Source organism: Pollicipes pollicipes, unplaced genomic scaffold (genome assembly GCF_011947565.3).
Source record: "Pollicipes pollicipes isolate AB1234 unplaced genomic scaffold, Ppol_2.1 Scaffold_6686;HRSCAF=7923_pilon_pilon_pilon, whole genome shotgun sequence".
In the NCBI taxonomy this organism is placed as follows: Eukaryota; Metazoa; Arthropoda; class Thecostraca; order Pollicipedomorpha; family Pollicipedidae; genus Pollicipes; species Pollicipes pollicipes.
The window spans coordinates 19,138,362-19,160,666 of NW_023596921.1; the positions used below are offsets into that span (position 1 = coordinate 19,138,362).

At 53.0% G+C, this 22,305-nt stretch overlaps 1 pseudogene; it reads right to left on the bottom strand.

Moving 5' to 3' along the window:
* Nucleotides 1–195: 195 nt before the first annotated feature.
* Nucleotides 196–16,967, bottom strand: LOC119107635 (N6-adenosine-methyltransferase non-catalytic subunit-like; annotated as a pseudogene).
* Between the last annotated feature and the right edge of the window lie 5,338 nt (nucleotides 16,968–22,305).

Below are 22,305 nucleotides of genomic sequence, written 5' to 3' on the forward strand. Positions count from 1 at the left end.
CTTCGCCACAGAGTTCCGGATGCAACGCAGCGACAACAACGTGCTGGTGACAAACTGAACAACGGAAACCACATTCGCCGCCCAGACATTTCCAGTATATAAGCATGATGCCAGCTTCGCGGAACATTACGCGCCCAACCAGCGCACCGTCTCAAATTGTACGTCACATGACACACCTGACCTAAAATGACGTCGGACATCCCCGCAGAAGGCCTGCTCAGTCGCTGTGTCACGCTCTGCGACGGCGCACATCACGCAGAACATACCGCCCATCGTCCCCATGGGCGAACGCGTACGAGACATCACGAAGCGGGGGAGAGCCATGGCAGATTGCGACGGGCTGCGCCAGACCCAGCGCGCGGGCGCAGGAGGTGCAGCCGCGCGGGGCCGCCGCAGCCTAGATTAACAGCGCGTGGAGTGTGTAACCGAGTCACGACATTAAAGCACGATAAAAAGAAACGTTCGCGGAGGCCAGTGAGAGCAGATGTCAGGCCGCAAACACTGACAGTTCGTACTGGCCGATCGCGAAATAAAAAAGGCATTTAACGTTACGCCAGGCCATAAGCCTCATAAGTCAAGTTGTTCAAATATTAACGGTGAAATTGATCGCAATGAACAAACTCATAGACAATGAACGATGGAAGAATGCAATTCAGCTCAGATTTGGCCGCTCGATAAGACCAGTGCCAAACGGCAGGCGAGCGGACTGGAGGATGAAACATCTTCGAGCCGACTCTCACACACGTCCCAAATCTTCTGGGCGACAACGGCGCACCCGCGGGGGCGAACCTCAGGGCTATCGCACCCTGGCCGATCTGCTGACTTTAAATAATTTTGCTGACGTCTATGAAGTCCAGTCATATACAAAGGAGAAAAACTATTGCCGTCCCAAGAGCATGCGACTATGCTCAGTGGCCTTCAAATTTCATGAATTTGAAGCTGACTCAAAATCGCTGAAAGCCAAACGGCCCCCAGCTGAGTAGGCAAATCACTGCCACCATTCATTTGTCTACCAAAGTCTTCCATCTTAGGTAAATGACCAGAGTGCGGTGCCCTTTCCGTACCGTCAACGCGTTGGTGGTGCGGATGTGCCGCGATGGCAGCGCCCGGCATTGCACCAGCCTGTCGCATAGTCAAAACGACCACAACGCGACATCCACCGCGTCGACACGCAACTGCCGGTGCAGGCTCCTCCGAGCGTGGTCGGGTGTCGGCGCAGGGGCGTGATCACAATCGATAGAAGAGATCCGAGCTGGAGCTGCCGCTGGCCTGCCCTTCCGGTCACCGGGCGGGGCGTCCGCTACCCTGGCCGGGACCGGGCGGCGCCATCGGCGGGCCCTCACCGGCCGCCCCGTCCCCGGCCACGGCTGTAGCCGCCGCGGCTCTTGGGCGGCGGAGACTTGGGTCGCAGCGCCTCGATCCGCTCCGTGCAGCCTGGAAACGCGAGGACACACACAGGTCAGGCCAGGCGCCCCCTCCAGAAGCGCCGCCGAGCGCCACATGGTGACGGGGAACTAAAAGTGGAGCATTGCCACACGACGGCCCTTTAACACATGCGTCGTCTGAGCAGGGCGGAAGCAAATTATTATGCAGCGGTGTAAATTTAGGAACTTGAATAGCTGTAGCAGTATGCAAATTGTGTAACGGTGAATATTGTCACTTGCTAGTAAGCATATCCATTAAATGAATCAGTATCAATTGACAATGCTGCATCGATATTATTATGTGCTGCGCAAACTTAACATAGACGCTGTCTCTGACGAAAAACGCCTTCCGACTTGAGGGCACGCGTGATCCGAATTCGATAGATGATGTGCGTGAAGTTAATGCCTTACGTGCCTCACAATCCACAGGCACAGTACCCTACTGAAGTTCACTGCTATGAAATCGCAGAATGTTGAAAGCATGGGAAACATCGATCGCACGACAACGCACTGGAACATTGCACACACCTGAGGAGATACCAGAGGTTAAATTTAGTCGATTGAACAAAAACTAACATAGAGGAAGTGACAGGTAAAATTGCTTCATGGGGGACAATTACTAAAAAATCCAGTCTTGCCTTTATGGCCTGTCACGCAGCCTCAGAAACTCTTGGGACCTGCACATGGTTTTTGTATCCTGTTAAGTTATACAGCGCGCGCTGTTGCGCAGCCCTTTATGAAGCGCTAATGGGCGCGGTAGCAACACAGCGCCCCGCGGCCGTAACGGCCGCAGGGAGCCGAGCTTGGGCGTGTCGCGTAGGATCGCAAACTACTGCCTTATTTCGCCTCCAGACCATCGAACTTTGCAATCGCCGGTGCGCAGGTGCACGCTATCCTTGATGCCGAGGAAGCCATGGGGGGGGGGGGGGGCACAAGAACCGGTGCCACCGCCGCTTACACTGATGACCAGCCCGTCGGCCGGCGCCTCGTCCCCCTCCCCTCCCCCAACAGATGGCCAGATCTCAGCTGGTTGCCATGCGACAGCCCTTCCAGGTGGCGCACCGCGCGATACTACAACCAGAAGCGCAGTCCTAATCTGCTTCAGTACGTGGACGCCACGCTTCGCTACGGACAACAGCACGTCAGTGGCCGTGACATCTGTTACCCCGGCCTGTCGTGACCCGGGCCACCCTGAATTTCGGGTCCGCAGTTGAAAACACCATAAGCGAAATCTGCAAATTGCCCGCGTCCCTCAATCTGATCGCCAGCTTCCTGTCAGTGCTGATGCAATTGCCGGCGGACGCTGCAGACAACATTGTCCCCATGCACTGGATGATGCCATCACGCTCCACATCCGCACCAGAAGGACCTTGGTGAAGAGCACAGCGCGTTGCAGGAGAGTCGAGACCACCCGAGCACTTGGAGAGTTCCCGTGAGAAGACCTGTTCCGGATCTCTTCAACTACGCGTTCTCCGCCCCTCCCCCTTTACGGAGCGTGCGTCGGGCGCTCGGATTTCCTGACCACCGAGTCCTGTATCCGCGTGCTGTCGATCAGGCCGGCGCGCTGTGGATGCTTCTCTGTCTCAGAGACAGCACCAGCTGTCGCAGCCACTGACATCAACAATGTGGAGTCCTTCCTTTAGCGAACTTCAGTTGCCGCCGCCTTCCCTCGATAGCTGGCTACGAGCCGACTACTGCCGCCACGCCTTACTCCAGACAGACGGGTCGGCCAGGGTCGCAGTCACGGAGCCCACAGCATGCCCAGCGGACCTGGCGCCGTGACTTACTAGGAAGGTCGTCACAAACTCCATCAACCGGCCGTCCCTGGTCTTCGACACCTGAGGTACGGAGCACAGGCCAGACCTCCGGTCCCACGGCCGGCACGCACGACTCCGCACCTGCGAGGGTCAGGTCACTGCGACGGCATACGCGCCAGATGGCCGTGTCGTGCCCCCAGCGTGTTCCTCTTCATATGCCAGTCCGTCGTCCCGTCCCGTGCTGGTACTTTCACCACCCCACGCGCCTACTAGCCTATCAAGAGACAGCTGGCCGGTCTCCACTGCAGTCTCGAACGCCACCAGCAAGCCGTTTGCACCGTGCTCCTCAGGCCCAACAACACGCAGCAGCGGTCTCTCCTTTTCGTCATCGACTTCACCACGCGAATCGTTGCTGATAAAAAGCCTGCCAAGCCATGCCCTCATTGATCTGCGGGGCGCAGCACGTGCCACCATCCACACGGGGCACACTCTCTTCTTCCCAGCCCAGCCGTGAGCCCACGATCTCCTGGTGCGCGCCTGTGGTCCGACATGGAAGAAAAGCTACCTGGCAGCCACACTCCCAGCATGTCGTGTGGCCGAAGCGTGCGACGGTCATGACGCCGCCGTACGGGTCTCGTAAATGCCGTAGTTGTAAACTGACGCCGCCGAATCCAGCAACATCCAGACAATGGCAGGGTTGTTTTCTTAAATGGTCCGGTTCATGGGAGCGGCCTCCTGCTGGGGTTCATTCCTTGGTGAATGTGTCAGCTCCCGATGGGGCAGTGTACGCCCTGCTGCTCAGACGATCGCCGGCCTGCCGCGGCTCTGCCGTTCGCGCGCACACTTCCGGAGAGGAGCACAGGTCTGCAGCCTGGCGTTTGGCTGCGATCCCTTCACACTTCTCACGAGCCGTGCGGACAGCAGTCGGTCAGGCACTGGGCTAGTCCTTCCGCTCCCTGTCCGGGGCACATCACGGCAACGCGCAAGACATCTTCCGTCCGCCTGTGCGACCCTGTAGCGCTCGAAGTCTCCTTGGTCCTCACATCGAGTATGCTGCGGCTCGTCGTCTGCTATGAGACCATCAGCCGTGTTACAGCGGGCGCCGAGAGCGCTGTGACTCCACCACCACCATACTCACATTTGCTTTGTCATGCCATCACATTCATTTCACTCACATACACCATGTCACGTTCACAATTCACATCACATCTCGAAAGGTCATTTCATAAACGGTCCACTCCGCTACTTCTACAAGTTTAGCGAAGAAGTACTCTGATAAACAGAATACTTTTGCGGGATTTTAGGCGACGTTCGTCTAGTTTTGTTGACACTTCTCTCAGGTCAGATCCTAGAATAGCACCACCGTATAGCTTCCTCCACTACGGTATGACGAACGGACCCCTGGGACACAAAAGCCAAATCACATATACTGCGGCGAATACCTATGACGATGCACATTATTGCGCCAACCCGGAGCTGAAAAACTCTGAGGCGTCAATTGGTGCACGGGACACAAATCACAGCCGATCAGATGGAAGCGTCCACCCGGCGGGCTCTGGTAGCCGGGATCGGGCAGCGCGGCCCGGCCCGGCGGGCTCTGGTGGCCGGGGCCGGCAGCGCGGCCCGGCCCCGGGCCCGTGGCTCACCGGTGGTCGCGTTGCTTCCAGCGAAGTAGCCGTTGTAGACGTCCGGGTCGAAGTTGGACGAGGTCAGGCCGGGCCCCAGCGTCAGCCAGCCGGGACGGATGGTCGACTCCCGGCCGAACAGGTGCAGTCTGCCGGCCGACGCGGGGGAGCTTGACAGCGACCCAAACCCAGCACGTGACACGGCACGCGCCGGCCCGCCGGTGCGACAGTCACCGGCACCGCAACCGCTCTCGTTTTACGGACAAGGTGTGGCGCAGGCAGGGCCGCGGCCGCCCCTCTTCTACGCCTTCACGAACGCGCACGCGGAACAGCTCCTATATCTTTCAAGAACGAAATAACCATCCGTTGACCTAGAAAAACACAAATAGAATGAAATCATGCGTCGCAGCCCTTCGCTAAGACTGGGGAGAGGTGGAGCAAAACTGCATGGCTAAATGATCCGGTGAACAAAGACTCAGTTAAACGCGACTTGGCCCGAACCAAGCGTCTACGGCCGGCTTGTTCCCACTCGGTTCCCCCGCTTTGCCTTCGAAAGTGGTATCCCACAGCGAAAAGCCACTCCTTTACGCAGAGAACGAAAAGGATAAAACATTCAAAATGGTTGATTTTCGACAACAAAGATATATTTGTATATCCCTGGAGTACATCTGCTGACAGCGATGCCGGTCTTCAGCTGTCGCTGGAAGACGCCGCCAGTGCACAATAACACTGGCAGCCGAGCCGATCGGGCCTGATGATTTGAAAGCTGATTATATTATGACTCATTGTAACACCACTATCCTCACCAGCATTTCTTTCACACAGAATGCTACTCATTCGTTTAAATACTTATTTATTTAGAGATGCAAATCGCTGTTAGAGGCCATCCAGGCGGGTGCAGTACAGTGACGTCACAAAAATTGGGAAGATTTTTGAGAGGTTGTAGTATTATAAGATACTTCGGATAAGCGGTGAAAACGCATCCGAGGAAATTAGCTATAAGAGTATCACGGTATTGTGCACATTGGTCCGTCGCACATTGGAAAAACGTGGCACAACACAAATTATGTATATCGCATCTTGCACCTCCACATCACCTCTTGCACTTGCACCTAAAGTACCCATCCAAGGATGCTTTGATAGATGGGAAGTCGTGACCATCAAAGACGAAACATTGCGTACACAATGCGCGTTAACGCAACTTCCATTGCATCGATGTCACTTTTCGTTCAAAAGCATATACAATAGCAGCCACCGGTATCGACGCTTCAGACCTAGTACCATGAACGAAAACTCCAGCGACCTCAGCTTCCAGCTGCCATATAGTCGAGATCGACACGCACGCACGCACGCACGCACGCACGCACGCACACACGAACTCGTGACCGGCGGGAGCCAGAGTCGGCTGCCGCTCACGTGGGATCAGTAGTATAATGACCACCGAGTACTGGCGGCTGCCCTGCGCCGTGGACGTGTCTCAGGGAGATCGCCAACAGATCATGACGGCCCGTGGGAGGCGCTAGTCTGGCCGGCAGACGGGACAGCTAAAGGACCGGACTGGCACGTGAGGCTCGCCCGACAGCCAGCCACCGCCGACACGTCGGACGGTGATCAAGGACCTTACCAAAGCGCGACAAACAAAACTCCACGGCTTAACAGCGAGCATCGGCCTGTGCAGCCCGATGGACTCGGAGCTCGCGACCTTCATTATCCCGCCGCAGGCCGGGGACGGGCGCTGCAGACGTCCGGCCGGGGACGGCTGCAGGGCACTGCCGGCCAGGAAGCCGCGCGTGGAAGCGGAAGGGCAGCCCCGGGACGCGCCTGGCAGCACCTGCAGCACTGGCAGCGCCTGGGGCGACCTTCGGCCGGCGGCCGGCCCGGCGCGCGGGGCGGCCAGCGGCCGGCCGGACCGCGTATAAAGCGACGTGGCGGCCCACAGCGGACACCAGTCTCTGCCGTGCCGTCCACAGCAGCGTCATGCAGCTCGCTCGCCCCCTGCTCGCCCCGCTGGCGCTGGCCGCAGCGGCCGCTGCGCTCAACCTGGCCGACGTGCCCTGCGGCAAGCAGGCGGCCGCCACCAAGATCGTGGGCGGCGGCGCCGCGCGGCCCGGCCAGTTCCCCTGGCTGCTGTCGCTGCAGCGCGACCAGCAGCACGGGTGCGGCGCCACACTCGTCAACAAGTGGTTCGCCGTGACCGCCGCGCACTGCCTGAAGGTGATGCCGGCCGACCAGTTCAGCGTGGTGGCCGGCGAGCACGACCTGACTAAGTCGGACGCCAAGGAGCAGCGACTGCCAGTGAAGGCCATTACGCTGCACCCGGGCTACACGGTGGGCAAGCGCCGGCACGACCTGGCCGTGCTGCGGCTGGCCCGGCCGGCCGTCTGGGGCCGGCGCGTCCAGCCCGCCTGCCTGCCGGGCGCGGCCGCCGCGCCGCCCGTCAACCGCACCGCCACCGTGGCCGGCTGGGGCTGGCTGGACGAGGAGGCGAACGGCGGCCAGCGCGCCGACGTGCTGCAGTCGGTGGCGGTGCCGGTCATGGGGCCGACCGAGTGCACCGCCTGGTTCCGCGCCGCCGGCAAGCCGGGAAGCTGAGGCCCGGCCAGCTGTGTGCCGGCTTCAAGGAGGGCGGCCGCGACGGCTGCCAGGCCGACAGCGGCGGCCCGCTCCTGCTGCCGGAGCAGGGCCGCGCCACGCTGGTGGGAGTCGTGTCGGGCGGCATCGGCTGCGGCCGGCCCGGCCTGCCCGGCGTCTACACCGACGTCGCCCACTACCGGGACTGGCTGGTCGAGACCATCCAATAGGCCGTGACGCGGAGCTCCGCCCGGGCCGCCCGGTCCGGCGCACCTGCGACGCGATTCGATGTCGCCTGAGCGCGACTTAGTGGCGGTTTGGTTCACCAAAGAGGACGGCTGTGTGGTAACAGACCTTCGTTTGATGAATGTGATAGTGCGCGACCGCGTAATTGTGACGAGTTGCATTTCGCTATCGTAAAAGGACATGCGCATATGTGGCTAGTATGCGGGCTATCAGAGCACGCAGCACTGGAACTCATCATGAATGGGGTAAGTGACGGCTTACAAAGCGAGTCATCACTGCGAGCTGCCGTGGTTAGCACACTCCTTCTGCAATGCATGCTAAGTAGGTAATTCCGCATGAGATGTATTCCACACCCAACGTCAATGCAAATAATACACGCGATGATCATATAGTCGATGCCTATGTGGACATCATTTTGAGAAAACAAAAACTCTCGCACACCGCCATTCTTCCTTGTACCGCGCGCTGTCTAACGTTTGCTTTTTATTGCAGTCGATCTCTTCCTTGTAAGTTGCGAGCGAGTCACGCGCACAAAGGAATGGGATCCCAGGGATCGCAAAATGTTTGCAGTTTACGTGGACATATTGGATGTCTGGTGCCGTCCACTGGTATGCCAAACAGCCGAGTCCCGGCACTGGTAGCGGTGCTGGCAGGTCAAAGGCTCAGCACATAGACTGTCTGGTACAGTCCACTGGTATGCCACACAGCCGAGTCCCGGCACTGGTAGCGGTACTGGCAGGTCAAAGGCTCAGCACATAGACTGTATGGTACAGTCCACTGGTATGCAAAGCAGCCGCAGTCCGGCGCTGGTAGCGGTACTGGCAGGTCAAAGGCTCAGCACATAGACTGTTGGTACAGTCCACTGGTATAGCCACACGGCCGAGTCTCGGCACTGTAAGCGGTACTGGCGGGTCAAAGGCCTCAGCAATAGGACTGTATGGAACAACCCACTGGTGTGCCACACAGCTGAGTCCCGGCACTGGTAGCGGTGCTGGCAGGTCGAAGGCTCGGCACTGCAAGTCACCGAGCACGCGGCCCTGCCTGCGACAGGAGAGCCGGACCAGCCTACCGCAGCAGGGGCGAGCACCTACCGGTTCGGCAGGCCCCGCGACACCTTACGCTCCAGGAGAGCCGGACCAGCCCATTGCAGCGGGGAGAGCAACCTCCCCCGGTTCGGCAGGGTCCCGCGACACCTTAACGCTCCAGGCGAGCGGACCAGCCCAATTGCAGCAGGGGAGAGCACCTTCCCCGCCCGGTTCGGCAGGCCCCGCGACACCTTACGTCCAGGAGAGCCGGGCCAGCCCATTGCAGCAGGGGGAGAGCTCCTCCCCGGTCGGCAGGCTCCGTAACACCCTACGCTCTAGGAGAGCCGGGCCAGGCCCATTGCAGCAGGGGGACGAGCTCCTCCCCGGCTCGGCAGGCCCCCACGACACCCTACGCTCTAGGAGAGCTGGACCAGCCAGCCGCAGCTGGGGGAGAGCGCCTCCCCGGTTCGGCAGGCCCGCGTCACCTTACGCTCTAGGAGAGCCGGACCAGCTCACCGCAGCAGGGGGAGAGCGCCTCCCCGGTTCGGCAGGCCCCGCGACACCTTACGCTCCAATAGAACCGGACCAGCCTACCGCAGCTGGGGGAGAGCACCTCCCCGGTTCGGCAGGCCCCGAGACACCTTACGCTTTCACATGCAGCGCTCGTCCCGGAAGCTCTGACCGGAAATCCCCGGATTACTATGCACTGGTGGGGTAACCCAGCACGGTTTCGTCATGTTGCGTATGGAAACCCCCGTTGATGATGTTGAGAGCATGCACCATTGTAACTGCGCAGGAGAAACCTTAACGCATATAGATGAGCTAAAGATGGGTCCAAATAAAGATACGTTTAAGGCTTAGGGTGTGAAATGCGGCTAAAAGGGTGAAAACGGTAATATACACGACGGCGGCCACCGGCGTGAAGATGGCGCCAAGAACGTGTCCCCTGAGATAGCGCTAAGACCGTGTCCTTAAAGATAGCGCCAAGACCGTGTCCCTTGAAGATAGCACTAAGACCGCGTCCCATGAAGATAGTGTTAATACTGCATCCTCTGGAGATAGCACTATGAGAGTGTCCCAAAAGGTGAAGAGTGCGGACCTGAGTTCTGGTTCGGAAGGATTCGGGTCCATGCATGTCCTCGACTTCCGTCACTTCTCAACATGGCATGCATTATTCCAACTGAAAGATAACCTTCGACGGCCGTGTTCATGACAAACATAATGAGTCCAGACTGTACACACAACCATTTTGTGAGTTTAGAATCAGGAGTCGCCTCCGCTCCGGCCTCCCCAACATGACGCGAACCAAGTTCTCACCTAGACAGCTTTGTCCACGTGAAAATTTCCCTTGACGAGCGCGAAGTGACCAATGTATGTGCGGGGGATGTATAATGTTGTTTTTCGGAACACTGTGGTCGGGTGACTTCCCTGTCGCTTATGGCAATTCCGTGTAAGTCCAAATGTGTAACTCTTCTTCTGGGTCCATAGTAATCAAACGTGGACTTTAAGAAAACACCTCCAGATGCCTTATGATCGCATAATGTACACCCTCACACGGGTATATGCGAGGTAAGCACAGGGAGGAGGTAGAACTGAAGTCACAACGCCGACGGGTCTCAAAAACGTCTTTGCTCTCAATTTTCTCAAACCAAAAACCGTTATCAAACAGATGCAGCCCATGAGGTCAGCACAAGCCAAGCCGCATATCTGTGACGTTCAAATTGACGGGAAAGGAGACCAACACCTTACATATGTTCCACAAGACGGGTTTCAAGATGAGGGAAATCACAGCTTGGCGTGGGGCTCCGGAGTCGACGACCGCCACAGCACGAGAGCTATCTAACCTGCGCCTGCCCAGGCAGAAGTGCTCGATGCTGTGGAAGATCTCCTGGGGCCTTCTCCAGCGGCCGTAGCCCGGATCCTCGGCGATGATGAGGTCGATGTCACGTTGGGCGTGGATGAAGTCTCCGTCCCCGAGCGACGCACGGTGCCCTTGATGCCCATCAAGTGCTACGTCTCCACGGTGCCCTTGATGCCCATCAGACAGTGCTCCTGCGGTGACAGCCCACCGAGCTGTCAACACCAGCTCGCCTGCCGCTGGTGGGAGTCGTCACTACAGCAGTGCAGTGGCAACCAGAACCGTTGTGGCTGCCCGGCAGTTCACATACACTGTCCCGCGAGCGTAACATAGCTCGTTTGACAGCAGTTTTCCCAACAGCCACTAAGGTGGCGTACTGAATGGCATAATAGGATGCAAAACACTGAATTCCACAGGAGATGTGCAAGACAAACACCATCGAGACCAGCGTAAGAGTGTACGAAACATTTTGTGTGTCATTGGGGGTTTTACGACGCACTCAGCTGCTGAGGCTATATGGCGTCGCCTGCCTCTCACCCTGGCAGGAAGGGCGGGCGCCGCGGGGGTACGAAACATTTTAAAAATGTGGAATTTAAACGAAAATGGTAAGCCAGTCAAAACGGAGGTGCGAGCAAATGTCTGAAAACTGCTATGAGCCTGTACCCACAATCATAACAGTTGTGCACAGGCCCCTTTCCGGTTAAATGCTGATGGTAACGCAATATTTATTGCGCATGACAAACACTCGTGTTTCGGCACCCTTGTGGGGCCACTCGACCGCTCGTTGCTGTCGACATCCCTGTCATAAACTGAGCGCATTCAGTTAACGAACCTTTGCCGAGTTGTATCGCTCGATGAACAAGATCTGTTCTGTTCTACCAGCACTGATTGGAATAGCATAATTCCCGCGACATAGCGACCCTTTCACGGCTTTACAGCCTCTCACTGTCACGAAACATGCGACTACAAGCAAAAAAGGTGGACATGCACAACACGACCCTCATTCGTGCCTTGGTCCGCTGGAAGATGGCCTTCGTTTCCAGGTTTTTGTTGTGCCCTGGGTTTTTGATGTTGTCTTGATCCAGCAGATATCCTCACAGCGCCGGTAGCCCCACTTCCTGAGGCACTGCCGGCCCAGGTCCAGCCCGTCCGAAGAGCCGCACCACAGGAACACGAACGAGCGGTGCGCGGCCACGGCGTCCAGCTGCAGACTCATGATCTGGCCACGGGTCAGTGCCGGGTCGGGGCGTTAGCACGCCAGCACGGTACACCAGCACAGCACGCCAGCACAGTACAACCAGCACAGCAACGTCAGCGCAGTACACCAGCACAGCACGCCAGCACGGTACACCAGCCAGCAAGCACTCAGCACGGTACAAACCAGCACAGCATGTCAGCACAGTACACCGAGCACAGCACGGTACACCAGCACAGCACGTCAGCACAGTACAAACCAACACATCAGCAGCACAACACTGAACACCACACGGCGCAGCAGTCCGGGCCACTCACTCACTGCTGAAGCCCATGATGAAATTTTGTTAAAAAAACTAGTTCATTCCCTCACCATGTATCACAAATCCATTGATGGATTAAAACCTTAAGCACAGAGCAGAACATTTAAAATCGGCACGAGCACCGCTCCCAGGGACCCAGGAAATTGTAGTAATATCTGCCATCACTAAGCAATGTCACATATATGCATGAGTCCATTTATCAATTTCAATGGTTACAAATATGCCAGAAGACGTGTCTTCATCAGCAGCCCAGGTTGCATACATGGCCAGTAGGTGGCAGCACATGCGGACAAGGCCTTACGCCCACCTTTATAGGCTAGACAAACAGGCTTAAATCATCTAGCGCAAGACGAACTTCGTCTTCAGAGAGAAAACTTAGGACTGCTCCAAATCGCCCCATACCGCACCAAATATCGCTACCCGCCGTGTTGCGGATTGGTGAATTTTATTCGCCGCAGATGTATTTGCCTATTCGACATTTCGTGAAAGAGACTGGCACTCAACTTTTCTCTGTCTTTCGCATGCATTTGTTTCCAAAACTGGTAGACCGCGGCGTTCAATTGCGCAGTCATCCCATAGAATGAGCTGTTCTACACAGCTATTGGTAATGGCTGGCGCCGGGTCTGCGCACTTCCCGACGTTCAGCAGCAGCCGCGGCCCACCTCGTCCCAGCTCCAGAAGCGCTGGTTGGTGACGCCCAGCGTGCGCTGGTACTCCTCCAGCGGCGGCTCCACCAGGATCACGTCGAACTCGCTGCGCAGCTGACGCAGCTCGAACGACAACAGGTCCGTCTTCAGGTACATCGGCGGCGTGGCCGTGTTCTCGATCAGCTCGTCCTGCAGCAGCAGCCACCCAAACAGTCGGCCGCTTTCTCCACCAATAGCTCATCTCAATGCTACACAGCCGTGTTCTGAAGATTGCGGGCGTATGCCCTCACGAGACTGGTCACTGATAAGCATTACGTTGACTGGCTTACTAGTTGGTCGGCACCATACATGGCTGGCTCGCAACACGGACCGAGGAAACAGGCCTCCAGTTTCATGTATGTTAGCTTCAGGGATATGAACCGATAGCAAGATGAATGTTCCCTTTATTTGTATTATGCTCTCAGAATAACTACGTTGCCAACTGGTTCAAGTCAGTGCTTTTATGACTGATAACAGGAAGCCAATCGCTCGTCCATGCATGCCACATGGCACGAGCCCAACAATGTCGCGGGCGCGGAGCCACAAGCCGACGCAGCTTGCCTATACCCGGCCGAGCCCGCTCGTCACCAGAAGCCTGGCATGGCATCAGCTGCGAGTGCTGGGTGTGGCCGCCAGCACCACGACGCCGGCGGCCGGCCGCGACGGCAGCCCTTACACCAGATTAACACAGTCCCAGCGAATCTCTGCGCACGCACCATTGGATGTGCTAAAATAGCCCGAGAACAACTGGTGCAGCATTTGCCCGAACCCACCTAACAGCGGTCCTCCGGCGAAAAAGATAATTTCGTGCACGGACCGTTTTAGCAACTGACACCGCGAATGATCATTCTGGTCCTGCACAATGCCACGACGCGGCTATCCCATGTCAGGTGACTGTGCCACTTGTCAGCGTCCACATGTGGGCAAGTTTGACAGACATACTGTCCAACTTAAGGTTTATCTCGTTGATATCACAGCTCACCAACATTCCAAGTAGGCTGAAGAGGCTCTACACCGAACCCACCCAGACTATGGACCAACACGTACTACTCTCGGGCGTTCGCTGCAGCTGGCCGAAGAGGACAACGGACGGAGAAGCCAAGCGGCGCTCGCCGACCAACGACAATCTTACCGCTGCCAACACAAAACATCAGAGTAACACCCGCTCGACACCTCCTCTCCCTACCCCTCGCCGCTGCAGTGTGGCGCGGGACACGCGTGGCCGTCTCGGCGCGCGGCGGCCGTCTGGGCGCGCGGCGGCCGTCTCGGCGCGCGGCGGCCGCCTCGGCGCGCGCCGGCCGTGCTCACCTTCAGTCTGATGAGCTCCCGCAGCTTCGGGTACTCCTCGAAGCGGTCCTCCAGCCCCACATCACGGATGAAGTTCTGCGGCCGCTGGCCCGTGTCCACGAAGTGCTGGCAGTAGTCGTTGTGCGGGTTGGCCGACTGAGTGCCCTGGCGGCGGCCGCGGGAAACGCGGGTCAGTGGGCGGCCGCGGGTGACCCGGATGCCGCCGGAGGAAGCGTCCGGATCGTCTGGGTCCGGCGGCCGGGTCAGGTGTCCGGCTGAGGGAACGGCGACGTGTCCTGGTGCTAGCTGACAGAGCTGCTTGTCACATGCAGTGCGAGATTGTTGAGGGCGATGATCAAATGATGCAGGTTTGGAAAATGTGAGTTAGATGTGGTCAACGTTGTTCGCATCTGGCGAGTGCCGCCGATGTCAAATGCAGTCAAAATACAAAATGCCCAAGTTGGGTGAGTATATATGCTTGCTGCTGTTCAGTTTAACAACAAGCTGGGAACATACACTGGTGTAATATGGATAATGTGCAGTTCTGCTGACAACCAACAGCAGACTTCAAAAAAGAAAATCAATCCAAATGCTTACCAAAGCACAATCACATTGCCATGCTAGTTGAATGACACTGGCCACATGACATGACAGATTGACATGACATGACAGATTTTTTCACATGAGTGCTCAACCAAAAGGGTAAACTGGGCAGTGTGAGCTTGTTGGCATGAAAATGCTGCTTTGCATGAAATTCCTTGCAATGGACAGCCAAAAGGTAGGAAATGATGACACAAATAGGCAATTTCTCACTGTGTGAACAAAAATGGTACCTTAGAAATCCATGCTAATGTAGTTCATAAACTACCACGCAGCCTTGATATCACAGTGATTTCACACACCAGTCATGTAAAGGCTTGTCTTTCTGACTACCTCTCTGTCAAGATGCTGTCTCTGGCCTGATGACTAGTGTACTGATGAAGCAAAACAATGTATGGAGGGTCATCACTGGCAGCATTATGTGAGCATGAAATGCCATATTTGTTTCCACTGGTGCTATGTTGGGAACAGATACCACAGATTGTTTCCCACTGGTGTTATGCTTGGAACCAAAACAGATGACACATGGCAATGATGTCACACACTTTCTTGAGTGGAGTGAAACTCTGGCTTGCCCAAAAAGTCATTTCTGTTTGAAACATACTAGCAAAACACAATTAAGTGAGAAAATTACCTTATTTGAGTTGCTAATATTCTCAAAATTGTCCAATCAACTAACAAAAGGGCATAAGATCCATACAAGTGTGAAGTACAGAGTTGCCAACACTAGTCACCCTGGTGCAAGTATATCAACCAGTGTTTTAATGAGTCAAAGGCTGCACAATTAAACTTGTTTTTGCTTTATAAATGTGATCAATAAGAACATGTTTTAGTTGATGATATTGCCATGTGCAACACCTACCCTATTTGTATCAGTTACCTTAAGGAAAGCTGAAGAATCAGTATACACCATTTCTTCTGCTGTGTCACCCTCATCAATTTTGGCTTTCTTGGCATCTTCCTCTTCCTTCTTCTCTTCATGTGTTTTTTCCACTCCCAAAGATGTACTCCCTAGAACCTTCCCCAGGTTTTGTGGACTTGAAACGCCAAGCTAAAATGGGCATATAGATGTCATCCTTTATTTGAACATGATATTTATTGATCAAAGCATACAGCCGGCTTCAAATATTTTCTATGTATTAGACATGAATCTTTCATGACCAGAGGTATTAAAATACACAAACAATATTTTTGTTTCTGCAACTACATCCATAAAGTACTAGAAACATCAAGTATCACACTCCTTCCAATGGAGAAAGGTGCATACATCTATACATGGGAGCCTCTAACACACAATTCACCTGCTGGGCAAGGAGCTGACGCCTCCTCTGTGACTTCTCACGCATCTCTTTTAGCTTCTCAGACATGACTGCAATATCTTGATAGGTAGCTTGATTTCTGCAAGTTGGGGTGTTTCCTTAAAGACATGTATCCAGCAGCAGGGTGGAGTGAGCCACCCCTGCCACAAAGCTTTTCGTAAACCAGCTCTCACTTTCATGCTTGTCATTCTATTTCAGCTCGCTGAGTATTATAGAATGTATATGGATAGAATTGCATACAGATAGAATTGCTGAAGGCTACACTCAAAATGAAGCACAAAAAGCCCTGAGACAGGCTGTCAAGCCATCATAAAGAAAAGGAGACATACACACTACTTTTAACTCAGTTACTCAATTGCAGCTATATAAGTTACCTTTTATTCTGAAAACCATTGTGTTTTGACCAACCATGAAATTGTGAAAGTTCAACCAACCAACCATCATGAAAACCCACCATGTGTCCAGGAACCATAGCCTCACAAAGGTAATTTTGAGCTGCAATACTCTGAGCACATTTTCACACAAAATATTTGAAAATTCTGCACAAAATGGCCTGGGCTAAGCTTAACACCTGCAAGAATATGGTACAATACAGATGTCAGGTAGCCGCCAAACAAGGTGGATCTTTTTGCAGACTGGATGTTCAACTAAAACTTTGAGGATGACAGGATATAGACTAAAAATACCAAAACTTAGGTTTACCATAGAAACGGAGGTAGCCATTGTTTGACCCAGCATCCCCTCATTAAATTTTAAAACGCACTTAAATGATGCGCTTTGGATGTCCCATGATCGTTACCTTCCCGCCGACAAAGCCCAATCCAAAATTGCGAGACCTGTGCCGGCGATATCAAATTCCTTTGGATATGCTGTCGCTCTTGAAAATATCAAATATGGTCAGAAGGTTTCAAAAACCGCCAAACCGATCAAAGGTGACGATCCTGATCTCCAGTTTTGTCAATCATGACCTAACATCACTGTCACGTGCAAATAAATCACTAATCTTACCCTCCTTCCACAAACAACGCGCGGTTTACCAACAACACACTATGAATGCATCTCACCAAAGGTCGTACGACAGAGGTACATGAAACTGTTGGTTTTCGCCAGCTTATCTTCGTGACGTCAGTGGTATAAAAGACTTCAACGTGCTACAGGCAACTAATACGGGGTGAAATCTTACAGGACAACTAAAATTTCAAAACCGTCCCACACATGACGAATAAATTGTTGGAAAAAGATGAGCATGACTGCAAAACGATTTTAAAAGGGTCGGCATCCGTCCGTTAGCTCAGATGGTTAGAGGCAGGTGCGGATCCAGGACTTCCTCAAGGGGGATATGCAAACTTTTGGGCCCACTTAGTTCGCCTCTCCCCAGCCCTCAAAATGCTCGCATTACGGCCAATAAACTTCATATTTTCAGCATTCTATTGTTAAATGGAGACCTATCTTATCGAACACAGGCCTAGAACACTAGGCCTGTTATACGTATGTAACACGGGTGTCGATTTGTATTCTTTTGGGTGAGCCACTGGCCCCCAAATGTCCAATTTGGCCCCCAACGGTAAGTTTGGCCACCCAATCCTTTGTATCGTAGCTAGTTCTCATTTGATGAAGAGCCGTATGCTGTTGTCGGGGGCCCCATCTGTTGAGCTATTCGGGCACACTTAATCGTTCGAGAATGTCTCCATATTGTGTCTTGGGCAATTCCATTTTGAATAGAGGGCCCTATGTACTTGTCGGGAGCCCTATCTGTTCACCTCCCCGGCCACACTGGATTGTTCGGGACCCTGTACATTGTGTTGTGGGTATTTCTTATCCAAATGGAGGGCTGTGCGCTCTTTTCGGGGCCCTATCTGGTAACCTATCGGGCACACTCGGTCATTTCAGAAACCTCCCTATCATGGCTTGGGTATTTGTTATTTGAATGGATGATCATATGTTGTTGTTGGGACCCACCCTACTAAGTTGCTCAGCCCAGTGGCGAATCCATGGGGGAGCACCGAGCCATCCCCCTTGAGCACCGTAGGGACCCATAGGCTCTGAAGGGGTTCATAACCGGTCAACAAGACACAGTTTTCTTACACAAAACACAACGAAATTGGATGCCTTCGGGCCTCTTGGCATCTAAGAACAGTTGCAAGTGAACGCGAAGAGCCTAAGAGTAGACAAATTTGGTCAATCGCTGATTGAGAGAGTGGTGATTGGGGAAAAATTTGGGGCTCATTACGTTACCAGAGGCGTTATGCTGTTGTCGGGAACCTATATGTCTAATGCTTGGGTCAATCCGATTGCTAAGGAGTCTTTCACGTTGCCTTTGATCTGTTCGCATTCTCTCGTAGGGCCCTACGCTGCTGTTGGGACGCTATCCACTAACATGCCTGGGCACGATGAGATCGATGGGGGGCCTGCGCTGCTGTTGGGGCGCTATCCACTAACATGCCTGGGCACGATGGATCGATGGGGGGCCCTGCGCGAGTTCAACCATTCGCCCGAAAGACCCTATACGCTTTTGGCGGGACCACATGTGCCAGGGTACATTCAGGTGCTCAGGAGACCTCACGGGCCGCTGAGGCCCGGGGCTCATCGGCCTTTACCGGCCCCTGAGCAACTGATATATGCCCCGGTATATTAATTTGTAGTCCACCATTATCAGTTCATATTGGTCTCGGGTTCCTCCCATTTGCTCAGAGGGTCTTGGCCTTGCGACTTCTTTTCAGAGAAATCGGGACTTGTGACTAAATCGCTAAATAAATCGCCAACTTCACGGACATGCGGGCGCAGGGAATTGTTGTAGCGTTTATCCGTTTTTTTTTTTTAAATTTCCCATCGGATCCTGCTGGGTCGGAAAATTGCGCTAACTGCAGGGGGGCAACCTTCGGTGGTGGATCATATCACCCGGTACTCTGAGGTCCAATATTTCCGGGTTCTTCTATCCAAGCGTGTTCTGCGGAACCCTGCGTTTGGATGGCAGCTGCTATATCTAAAGTGACTGTACTTTTCTTCGCCAACCCATCCCACAGACAATACAACCACTCTTATCCAATCCGCAGACTAATTATGACAAATTGACTAACTTAAATGACGTAAGCTTTGTGAAAATCTAGCACGTGTGCATTTATTTGTCAAGTGATACAAATATCAAGTTTCAATAACTTTTGACGATTTGGTAACGTACTGTTTTTTCAATTAGTTGCTGTGGAAAATTGGATAGTCTTTTTGAAGATGATTCCAGACACATGGTAAATATATCGACAAAATCGGTTTTTCGGAAGTTGGTCGTAATATTGAGCGCAATTCTGACCGTTTCCCTGGATCCTTGAACTGATCAAGTAATCGAGTTAACCAATATTTTTAGTACTTGTTCTCCTTCGAAAAGAAAAAGCTCATCCTTATCGTATCACACTGATGTTGTAAAACACAAACGATGAAAATTTTCAAAAAAAGAAATCTTAAAAGCTTCGTACTGTCCTTCCTCGAGAAAACTGTCATCATTCTGCATGTCAAGCTAGCAGCCGGTTCATATCCAACTGTAGATCGATGTTCCCGGCCACACACACGATCTGGCCTGACACGTGTAGGCTGATAAAACTTTGCCTATACATCTGAGAACACAGAAAGCTAGTAAAGACATACCAAACTTCCGAAATATTATAGGTAAGCGTTCCAAGTCAACTGGGCGGACCCCTTCGATCAGGTTCAAAATTTGAGAAGTCATAAGGCATGATCCAAACATTTTAAATCCCAAAAGCTAACATGAGCGTCCAGTACTTTCCGAGATAATATAACTCAACGTTTGAGGTCAATTCGAGCGGACCCGTTCATTGAACTCAAAATTCATGAGCTTGAGCGCTCGCGCGCGCGCGCGTTTGTGTGTGTGTGTGTGTTTCTTCACTGCTGGTGCCATTGTAAACCGCAATAACGGCATTTCTTCATGCATATGAAAACTAAATCATTGACTTTATCAACAGCAACGATCGGACCACCATTGTTTTTGATAGCAACGCACAATCAAAGGTCAACAAAACAGGGACGTTTTAACTGAATTCTTTCGCAATCCTTGGCATAACTGATCGAAACGGACGCGCGCACCACACCCGCCTCCTCTCGCGTCACCACTATTTGTTCCCGCACTATTTTGGTTCGCGAGCGCTAACCAAACGCTCGCGACCGCAATTTCCATTCGATTTTAAATACGCTTCAGGGTGGCGTATCTCGTTACGCCGCAACATGGAGTTATTTTAGCACTGCACGCATGTCCTCATTAATAGGTACCTCATGTACCTCTTGACGCCGAAATGTGAGATGATTCTAGTATTGGATAATGTGATTCCATTTTAAGCCTGGTGATAGCATGCATGGCAATTATGTATAGCTTAACACTCGCGTGGTGGCTTATTTTGATCTGGTGTTAGTTTATTTTCAGCAAAGGCCAGAGTATGCGCTAATATATATATATATATATATATATATATATATATATATATATATATATATAACTTTAAATATATGCATCAATAATATGCAACAATGTACCACTCATGAGAAGAAAGTGATGCTTTCATATCAATTGACACCATGGATCGTAAGTTCATTCGTAGAGCGATCCCGATATACCTTAGAAGCAAGTGCGTTTTCGCTGCCAGGTGGCTGCATATAATTTAACCCCAGCCACGGTAGTCGTATGGTTTTCTTCCAGCGATAATTATGCGACACATGTCATCAATAAAGCCAGATGTGAACACCACAAAGTCACTTCAGTTCGGCGGTAGCAACGATTCCAGAATCAAGTAACTACCTAAGTGTAATTATTTTATCAGTGTGCAGAGCCAAAGCTAAATTTGTAAAGAGCTAACAGCCTCAGCACCAGTCCCCATCTACGGTTCCATGCCGTGCTTTACGGTGGTGCAGCGCAAAGCACATGTATTTGCATAGCAATGATTATTTACGAGTACGCCAGTTTGTCAGCGCAAGATTTGCACCCATTTTTCATTTAGGTGCTGATATAAGAGCTGTGCGACCTCGCTCCCCGATCAAAAATAAGTGATCCCGCCCCGGGCCGTTATTGCGCGCATATTGGTTCTCTTGCAGGTTGTTGCACGCAGCGGCCGCCGTGATGAAACGAAGTCCGTTGCATCACTGGCTCATGATGTGCGGAAGCCAGTTCATAAACTTCTGCATACAAGCAAGCTGCCTACACTTGCTATACTGCACGCAGGCTAGCAGATTCCACGCACTAGGTACACACCACGGTAGGATACCGGCGCCTCATGGCATGACAGATTCCTTAGAACACCAACCATTCAGCAGCGTGGACGCTGTGCATTATCACTCCCTGTTATCTACGTTCCATTTACCGAGGAGTGTCATGCTTTCACGCGCGATTTTCCAGTCACATTATTCAGAGAAGTCCTGCCTGGAGGTCTGTGACCACAGCTGTCCGGTCGCCGCTGATTAGAACAACCATTATCTTGCTTGTTGTAATGGCTACAATACTCTCCAGCCATTCTCGCTTGCAGACCAGAGTACAATTATAGTGGCTTCTGCTGAAGTTCTGCGTTCTCTTCTGAGGCAGTACTTGCCCTCTTCTGATCTTGACTGGATGCTGGGCTATGCGAGCCCAGAAACACCCGCAGCTCCTTTCAGCTCTTCACGGACTATGGCGGCAAGTGTGACGTGACTTGGCTTTATTCGATGGCGGCTTTATTTGATTATCTAATGGCGAGCGCTAATGGATGGGAATCTCACAAACGCCGCCGATTCAAGGACGGCTGGTCGTTGCTTAGGTACTATTCAGATCAGTGAGACTAACTCAGCTTTGACTGAAATAGGTCGACTACGACAACAATGCCTTCTCTGGCTCACTGCCAAGGAACGATGTACGAGCCAGTTGCCTACAGTCAGTTTATCTGTAGGCTCTAAGGCCACGATATCGCTATTTTGGCCTAAAGAATAAATTAGCATGCAAAAACTTAGGCAGTGGCACAATTCACGAGGGCCCTCGCAGGTAACCGGTAGGCGGCCTGTTAGACGCCAATCTGTTGCATTAGATGTTTGAAGTCGGTGCCCTATCCCATGGATGTGGACCTACCGAATAGACCTAACGGGGAGCAGGGGGCGAAGTGCTGTATCATGAGTTGGGGGAGGGGGGCTGAGCATTGAATGATGAGAAACGTACCCAAAAGTACGAAAATAAACATATTTTTTCTCTGGATTTGGCCCACTATTTTCTCAAAGTTAGGGTGGGGAGGGGGAGGCTGAAGCCCCTAACTCCACAGGAAGCTTCACTCCAAATGTTACTCTCTGTTTGTTAGAGGCGATGCTTTATGTTCGACTGAGTCATGAAACGTGACACAGCTTTGGACAAGCTGTAAGAGTTAGATCTATGGA